The sequence below is a fragment of the Musa acuminata genome, unplaced genomic scaffold (genome assembly GCF_036884655.1).
Source record: "Musa acuminata AAA Group cultivar baxijiao unplaced genomic scaffold, Cavendish_Baxijiao_AAA HiC_scaffold_1136, whole genome shotgun sequence".
NCBI classification, from domain to species: domain Eukaryota; kingdom Viridiplantae; phylum Streptophyta; class Magnoliopsida; order Zingiberales; family Musaceae; genus Musa; species Musa acuminata.
The window spans coordinates 8,731,788-8,739,287 of NW_027021348.1; the positions used below are offsets into that span (position 1 = coordinate 8,731,788).

A 7,500-nucleotide genomic window follows, 5' to 3' on the forward strand; every position below is an offset into this window, starting at 1 on the left:
CATAGCAAATGGAGCACAGAGTAATTGGAACAAATCAATGGCAGATAGGACATTTCAGAACATATCAGTTCATAGCAAATGGAGCACAAAGTGATTGGAGCATATCAATGGCAGATAGGACATTTCAGAACATATCAGTTCATAGCAAATGGAGCACAGAGTAATTGGAACAAATCCATGGCAGATAGGACATTTCAGAACATATCAGTTCATAGCAAATGGAGCACAAAGTGATTGGAGCATATCAATGGCAGATAGAATGTTCCAGAACACATCAACGATCTATGGAACATTACGAAGCAAACTCAATAGTGAATGAAGCATTTCAGAGCATATCAAACTCATATGTCGTACAGAAGCTCAAACGTCGTCCTTGACGTTGCAATCATATCATACTTATCCAGAGCACGAACAGAAATAACTCACCAAAACTCTGGATGTCACATCAAACATATAGAGGGTGTAGTGGGATCTCAGTCAGAATGTGATTCATCCATTTCTGAATGACCACCTGACAAAAGTCTCCCACGTCTGGGAGCTCCATCCACCCACGTCTAGGTGAAGTCAGAGGGGGCCGGCAGAGCATCGCAGGCTCTATGCATAACTCCCTTTACCATTTCTGGCAAAGGTTCACAACTCCCTTTACCATTTCTGGCAAAGGTTCACAACTCCCTTTACCATTTCTGGCAAAGGTTCACAACTCCCTTTACCATTTCTGGCAAAGGTTCACAACTCCCTTTACCATTTCTGGCAAAGGTTCACAATATCCCACACACCAGAGTACAAGAAGGTGGAAGAAAGCTGTGTCTTTCTATTTTAAAATTTATAAAAAGATTCTATCAATATATATTGAAGTGATACCTCGGCTTCCCACAAAGGAGAATCATTTCTTTCAATACTTACTCGTTCTTTCAATACTTACTCGTTATTAATTAACAATCCTAATGATTAGGATTAGATTCGTATGCTTAATTCTGATAAGAAATCAAATAGTGAAAGTAAAATGATTATCCATCGAATGTATTGTATTTCATCAAATAGGGGGTAGAAAGACTCTATGGGAAAATGGTGGTTCCGTTCGATGTTGTCTAACGAGTTTCAACAATAAGCAGCATATAACGGAAGCACACGCGGAACAACCAAACGTACATGTGCCTTTTCAAAACAATGATGCAAGGAACAAATCTCTCACAAAAGTATTCAGTTTTGGAATGAAATGAAGGCAAGAGTATACAGGGATTCAAAGCATTCATACTGAGCTCAATTCAAAATAGGAAGGTTAGATGAATTCAATATCCAAAGGAATGAAACTGGAATAGGCACATATCGAAAGCAAATGCGGAACAATAGGGTATACATGTGCCTATATGAGTCAATACGATATAGCATAAACGTTACACAACAGTTTTCAAGAATGCAATAATTTTAGGGACAAGAGCATAAAAGAATTCAAAGCAGTAATATAAAGCTCAATTGAATAAGAAAGCTAAAGGGTATCAACTTCCAAAGGAATGAAACCAGAATATGAGAAATCGACCAAAGCTCGATTTCTGGCAGAATACAAAAGGCACATTGAACAAATGATTCAAACTATCAATCGTGCTCCAATTTACTCAGAAATAATCATTGGATAATACTTTCAGATAAGACAGGCTTCATATGAATTGAACTGTCCAACAGAGAGAGTTACAAATAATTTGGTAAGCAAGTGTCGTAGAACAAAATCTCTGTTGGCAGAATTCATAATGTCAGATTCAACAGATAACTGGATAGGTGTTTGGATTCCAAATCTTTCAATCCATATATCAAGGAAAGGTCTACGAGTCTAGTTTCCAATGAAATCAGTTTTGAACCAATCAGAGTTTCCACAAAGACTTATAGGCAGCTCGGTATCAAAAGGTCAGAATCTCAGAAGTTGCACAGATTCGAATCGTTACGTCTAAACAGGAGATATATCAAATGCAAGGCTAGAACAATTCAAAGTTCCTCATATTCAAAGCAAATGTAGAGATAAAAATGGCAATGAGGAACGATCAGGATACTTGCAAGAGAAAAGATTAGAAAGCTTGCAATAGAAAAGGTTAGAACACTTGCAATAAGACATATCAGAGCAATTATAGGAGAAACGATCAGAGAACTTGCAATAGAAAGGATCGAAACAAGTGGGAAACTTGCCTTTCAAATATTTTGATCTGAATATCCAAGGAAGGTGCCAATCCAATCTTTCTACTTTTCCTCCGTGTCCTCTCTCTGTTTCGTTTTGTGCTCCCGTTTTCTTCCTTTCTTCGCAACTACACCACGTGTCGAACATCGAGGCACAGTCACCTGCTCTCTCTTACTCTCATTCCTTCTTTTTCTTTCCCAAACACAGCTGCCACAGCCGCCGTCGCTGCCGCTGCCACAATCGCAGCCACGACCGCAACTGCGGTCACAACCGCAGCCCCCTTCCACTGCACTATTTCCTTCTTCCCTTCTCTCGTTCCTACTCTTTCTCTTTCCCAAAAGCAGCTACTGCAGCTACTGCAGCCACCACCGCTGCCGCAGCTACCGCAGCCAACGTCGCAGCCGCAGCCGGAGTCGCAGCCACGGCCGCAGCCACCACACTCGCAGCCTCTTCTTCCTCCCCTGCTCATCTTCCTCTCCTTCTTCTCTTCCAACTGCAGCTGCCATCGCCGCAGCCGTAGCCCCTTCTCTTCTTCCTTTCTCTTCTTCTTTCCCTGCCACAGCTGCAGCTGCCACAACCGCAGCCGCAGCTACTTTCTTCCCTTCTCCTCTTCCTTTTCCTTCCTTTCTTCTTCTTCTCTTCTTCTCCTTCCTCCCCTTCTTCTCCCCGACGTCACCCACACCCTCTCCTCTGTTTCGTCTGCAGGAAACAGAGGTATCACAACCTCTTCCCCTGCTTCCTCTTCCTCTTCTCTTCCTCTTCTTCTTCTTCTCCTCTTCGAACGCCCCACACATCTCCTCTGTTTCCACCTGCAGGAAACAGAGGTGCTGCAGCCCTAGCTGCTGCCACCTCTCGCTCCTCTCCCTCTTCCCTCTCTTTTCCCTCTTCTTCTCCTCTTCCCTTTTCCTCCCCAACCCCACACACCTCCTCGCTGCAGCCTTGCCGCAGCTATCCTCTTCTCTTCTTCTTCTTCTTCTTCTTCTCTTCTCCCTCTTCTTCCTCTCTTCTTCTCCCCACGCCCCACAGCTTCTCGCTGCAGCCCTCGCTGCAGCCACCTCCTCTTCTTCTTGTCCTCACGCCCCACCGCTCTCTCTGTTTCTGGAAGAAACAGAGTGCGTGGGAGGCGGTGGGATAATACCGAATTTTCGGTTTTCCCCTTTTTTTTCTTTTTTGCAACTTAGCAGTTTAGTCCTTGTAATTTCTATATTTACATATAGGTCCTCCAATTTACATATAAATCTTTATTAATAATTTTTAAAAGCGAGGGATATTACACTCTCCCCCCCTTAAAAGAAAATTTAGTCCTCTAAATTGATCATAGCTCAATCGATGAAAGATGAGGATTATGATATCTTTATTTCCTCCTCCTGCTCTCAAATAATTTCATCAATACAATATAATGACATAATTATCCAAGAGTGACCGAAATATTCTCCTCCTTGATCCTCAATAAATGGTAACCCGACCTTCAATCAATTTCTAAAAATACTTGCGCACCCTACAGTTAATCAAACAAGTCGTTACTCCAGAAAATACTCATTTTTGATGGTCACCTAATTCAACTGTCTGTAATCATTACAAAGCCTCAATGTTCCATACATCTTTTTAACTAACACCGGAGCACCCCATGATGAAATATTAAGCCAAATAAAATCCTCATTTAATAATCCTTGTAGTTGCTTTTCCAATTCCACTTACTCAAATGATATCTTTCTGTAGAGAGGCTTAGATATTGGGATTGTCCAAAGGACCAAATCAAAAGCAAGATCACATTTGGAGATAATCCAAGCAAGTCATCCTGGGATACATTAGGCAAAGAGATAAATCATGTCCCAATACTCTCAAAATAAAAGATCGGCTGATCAAATATACAAAAAGTGATCATTGGTTATATACCAATCCATACTGGTATGATAAGAAGATAGCCAATCCATACCAAGTATAATATCATAACTCCAAATCTCTAGGAGAACTAAATCAGCAAAAGTTCAAGTTCTCCAATAAAAATCAGACAAGAGGACCAGATTCAAGTTCGTTATCAAAGAATCTCTAATGATCGTATTTACATATAGCACATAATGTAGTGGTCTAGGTTGAATACCCAAGTGATAGGCAAAATATTCCGAATCAAATCATAGATGAGACCCATGGTCAAACAAATATTTGCATTCTTTCATAAACATGCATAATACCTTCGACCACTAATTCAGAAGTCTTAGAATCATATTCAGTGATAGCATACACTCTGACATGGGCTGATGATTTAGGAGGCAGTGACTCTTTCTTCTTGTTCAAAGGGCAAACTTTTATCTTATGATCTAACTTTCTACAAGCAAAATAGACTCCAATCACCCGAAAACACAAACTTGTTTCATAATTTAACTTGTAATTCACACATGATTAAGTCTTTGGTGGTGACTTTCCTTTTCAAATCCAAATGTCTTGACCCTCTTGTCATTACTTTCTGATTCATTTCCAATCATATTCTTATTGGTAAACTTGTTCTTGTCATTCTTGCCATTGATCTTCAAAAATTCTTTTCATTGTTGCCATCAATAATAAGTCTTTACTTCCAATATAACGTGGCAAAAGAAATCTTTCGAGTATCAAAACAATTTTGTACATCATATATCTTCTCCGTTTGCATCATTCATTTTTCTACCACCAATGAAATTAGGTCCACCAAGCTTCCGCTGCGCCACTCTGATTGAATATCCCCAATCAATCCTTTCATTCCTCTTAATTAATCAGAAACAATTGAAATAGGAGGACCAAATGTCCTCATCATCCCAGATTCCTAAAATACATCAAAGAAAATTTCTACCAATCACTATAGTTCACTAGACCTCAATATATTTTGCATGTCAACATATCAAATATTTCAGTAATCCTCAAACAATGCTCTGATACCACCTCTGTCACGCCCCTCAAAATATCCATGATTTTTAAAACAATTTTCATCACGGACCAATCCAGGATCCAAACTAACGTTTGAGGACACTGAAAAACATTCTATTCATATTTACATCCATAAAACCTGTGCAGTTTAAAATCATATATCACATCACTCGATAATTCACATTTATGGCAACCCAAGCCAACTTGACAAACATGAACAACATTTATAAATCCACAAGCTAAATAAATTATACAATCAGAACTCCAACTATTCACCACAAGTTCATATCACCATAAATTAGACTTAACATTCTGAAATTCCAAATAAGAGAGATCTCCTAACACTTGGACACAGTATATCCATTTCGGTTCATCGACAACATTTCATTATATACAAGACATACTTATACAACAATATCGTAATAACCAACCAGACTTGCCCATTATTCTGAATAGCTATCCACTGCCTCAGCCCAAATCAAACATCTCGAAGAGTGACAAGCTGACCTGAAAGATTTATATAACAACGGAGTGAGCCAAAAACGGCTCAGCAAGTGACAAAGCATATTCAGAACAAAAGGAACGGTTTCAAACGAGTAAGGTATCATAATGCAAGGCAGAATACAAGAATTCTCAAGGATACCATCTCAATAGATACCAAATCATACGTATCATGTCATTCAAAACATATTTGATCCATAAGGAATGGGGCATAGAGTAATTGGAACATATCAATGGCAGATAGGACATTTCAGAACATATCAGTTCATAGCAAATGGAGCACAGAGTAATTGGAACAAATCAATGGCAGATAGGACATTTCAGAACATATCAGTTCATAGCAAATGGAGCACAAAGTGATTGGAGCATATCAATGGCAGATAGGACATTTCAGAACATATCAGTTCATAGCAAATGGAGCACAGAGTAATTGGAACAAATCCATGGCAGATAGGACATTTCAGAACATATCAGTTCATAGCAAATGGAGCACAAAGTGATTGGAGCATATCAATGGCAGATAGAATGTTCCAGAACACATCAACGATCTATGGAACATTACGAAGCAAACTCAATAGTGAATGAAGCATTTCAGAGCATATCAAACTCATATGTCGTACAGAAGCTCAAACGTCGTCCTTGACGTTGCAATCATATCATACTTATCCAGAGCACGAACAGAAATAACTCACCAAAACTCTGGATGTCACATCAAACATATAGAGGGTGTAGTGGGATCTCAGTCAGAATGTGATTCATCCATTTCTGAATGACCACCTGACAAAAGTCTCCCACGTCTGGGAGCTCCATCCACCCACGTCTAGGTGAAGTCAGAGGGGGCCGGCAGAGCATCGCAGGCTCTATGCATAACTCCCTTTACCATTTCTGGCAAAGGTTCACAACTCCCTTTACCATTTCTGGCAAAGGTTCACAACTCCCTTTACCATTTCTGGCAAAGGTTCACAACTCCCTTTACCATTTCTGGCAAAGGTTCACAACTCCCTTTACCATTTCTGGCAAAGGTTCACAATATCCCACACACCAGAGTACAAGAAGGCAGTTTCAACAATAAGCAGCATATAACGGAAGCACACGCGGAACAACCAAACGTACATGTGCCTTTTCAAAACAATGATGCAAGGAACAAATCTCTCACAAAAGTATTCAGTTTTGGAATGAAATGAAGGCAAGAGTATACAGGGATTCAAAGCATTCATACTGAGCTCAATTCAAAATAGGAAGGTTAGATGAATTCAATATCCAAAGGAATGAAACTGGAATAGGCACATATCGAAAGCAAATGCGGAACAATAGGGTATACATGTGCCTATATGAGTCAATACGATATAGCATAAACGTTACACAACAGTTTTCAAGAATGCAATAATTTTAGGGACAAGAGCATAAAAGAATTCAAAGCAGTAATATAAAGCTCAATTGAATAAGAAAGCTAAAGGGTATCAACTTCCAAAGGAATGAAACCAGAATATGAGAAATCGACCAAAGCTCGATTTCTGGCAGAATACAAAAGGCACATTGAACAAATGATTCAAACTATCAATCGTGCTCCAATTTACTCAGAAATAATCATTGGATAATACTTTCAGATAAGACAGGCTTCATATGAATTGAACTGTCCAACAGAGAGAGTTACAAATAATTTGGTAAGCAAGTGTCGTAGAACAAAATCTCTGTTGGCAGAATTCATAATGTCAGATTCAACAGATAACTGGATAGGTGTTTGGATTCCAAATCTTTCAATCCATATATCAAGGAAAGGTCTACGAGTCTAGTTTCCAATGAAATCAGTTTTGAACCAATCAGAGTTTCCACAAAGACTTATAGGCAGCTCGGTATCAAAAGGTCAGAATCTCAGAAGTTGCACAGATTCGAATCGTTACGTCTAAACAGGAGATATATCAAATGCAAGGCTAGAA

At 39.4% G+C, this 7,500-nt stretch overlaps 2 long non-coding RNA genes across 2 annotated transcripts in view; both read right to left on the minus strand.

Moving 5' to 3' along the window:
- The window catches only part of LOC135668552 (uncharacterized), a 4,036-nt gene extending 563 nt beyond the window's left edge, over positions 1 to 3,473 (minus strand). Inside the window, exon 1 of the long non-coding RNA XR_010511019.1 lies at positions 2,176 to 3,473. This is a non-coding gene — a long non-coding RNA (uncharacterized LOC135668552). The remainder of the gene's footprint in view (positions 1 to 2,175) is intronic.
- Positions 3,474 to 5,266: 1,793 nt separating this feature from the next.
- The window catches only part of LOC135668555 (uncharacterized), a 3,538-nt gene continuing 1,304 nt past the window's right edge, over positions 5,267 to 7,500 (minus strand). Inside the window, exon 2 of the long non-coding RNA XR_010511022.1 lies at positions 5,267 to 5,569. This is a non-coding gene — a long non-coding RNA (uncharacterized LOC135668555). The remainder of the gene's footprint in view (positions 5,570 to 7,500) is intronic.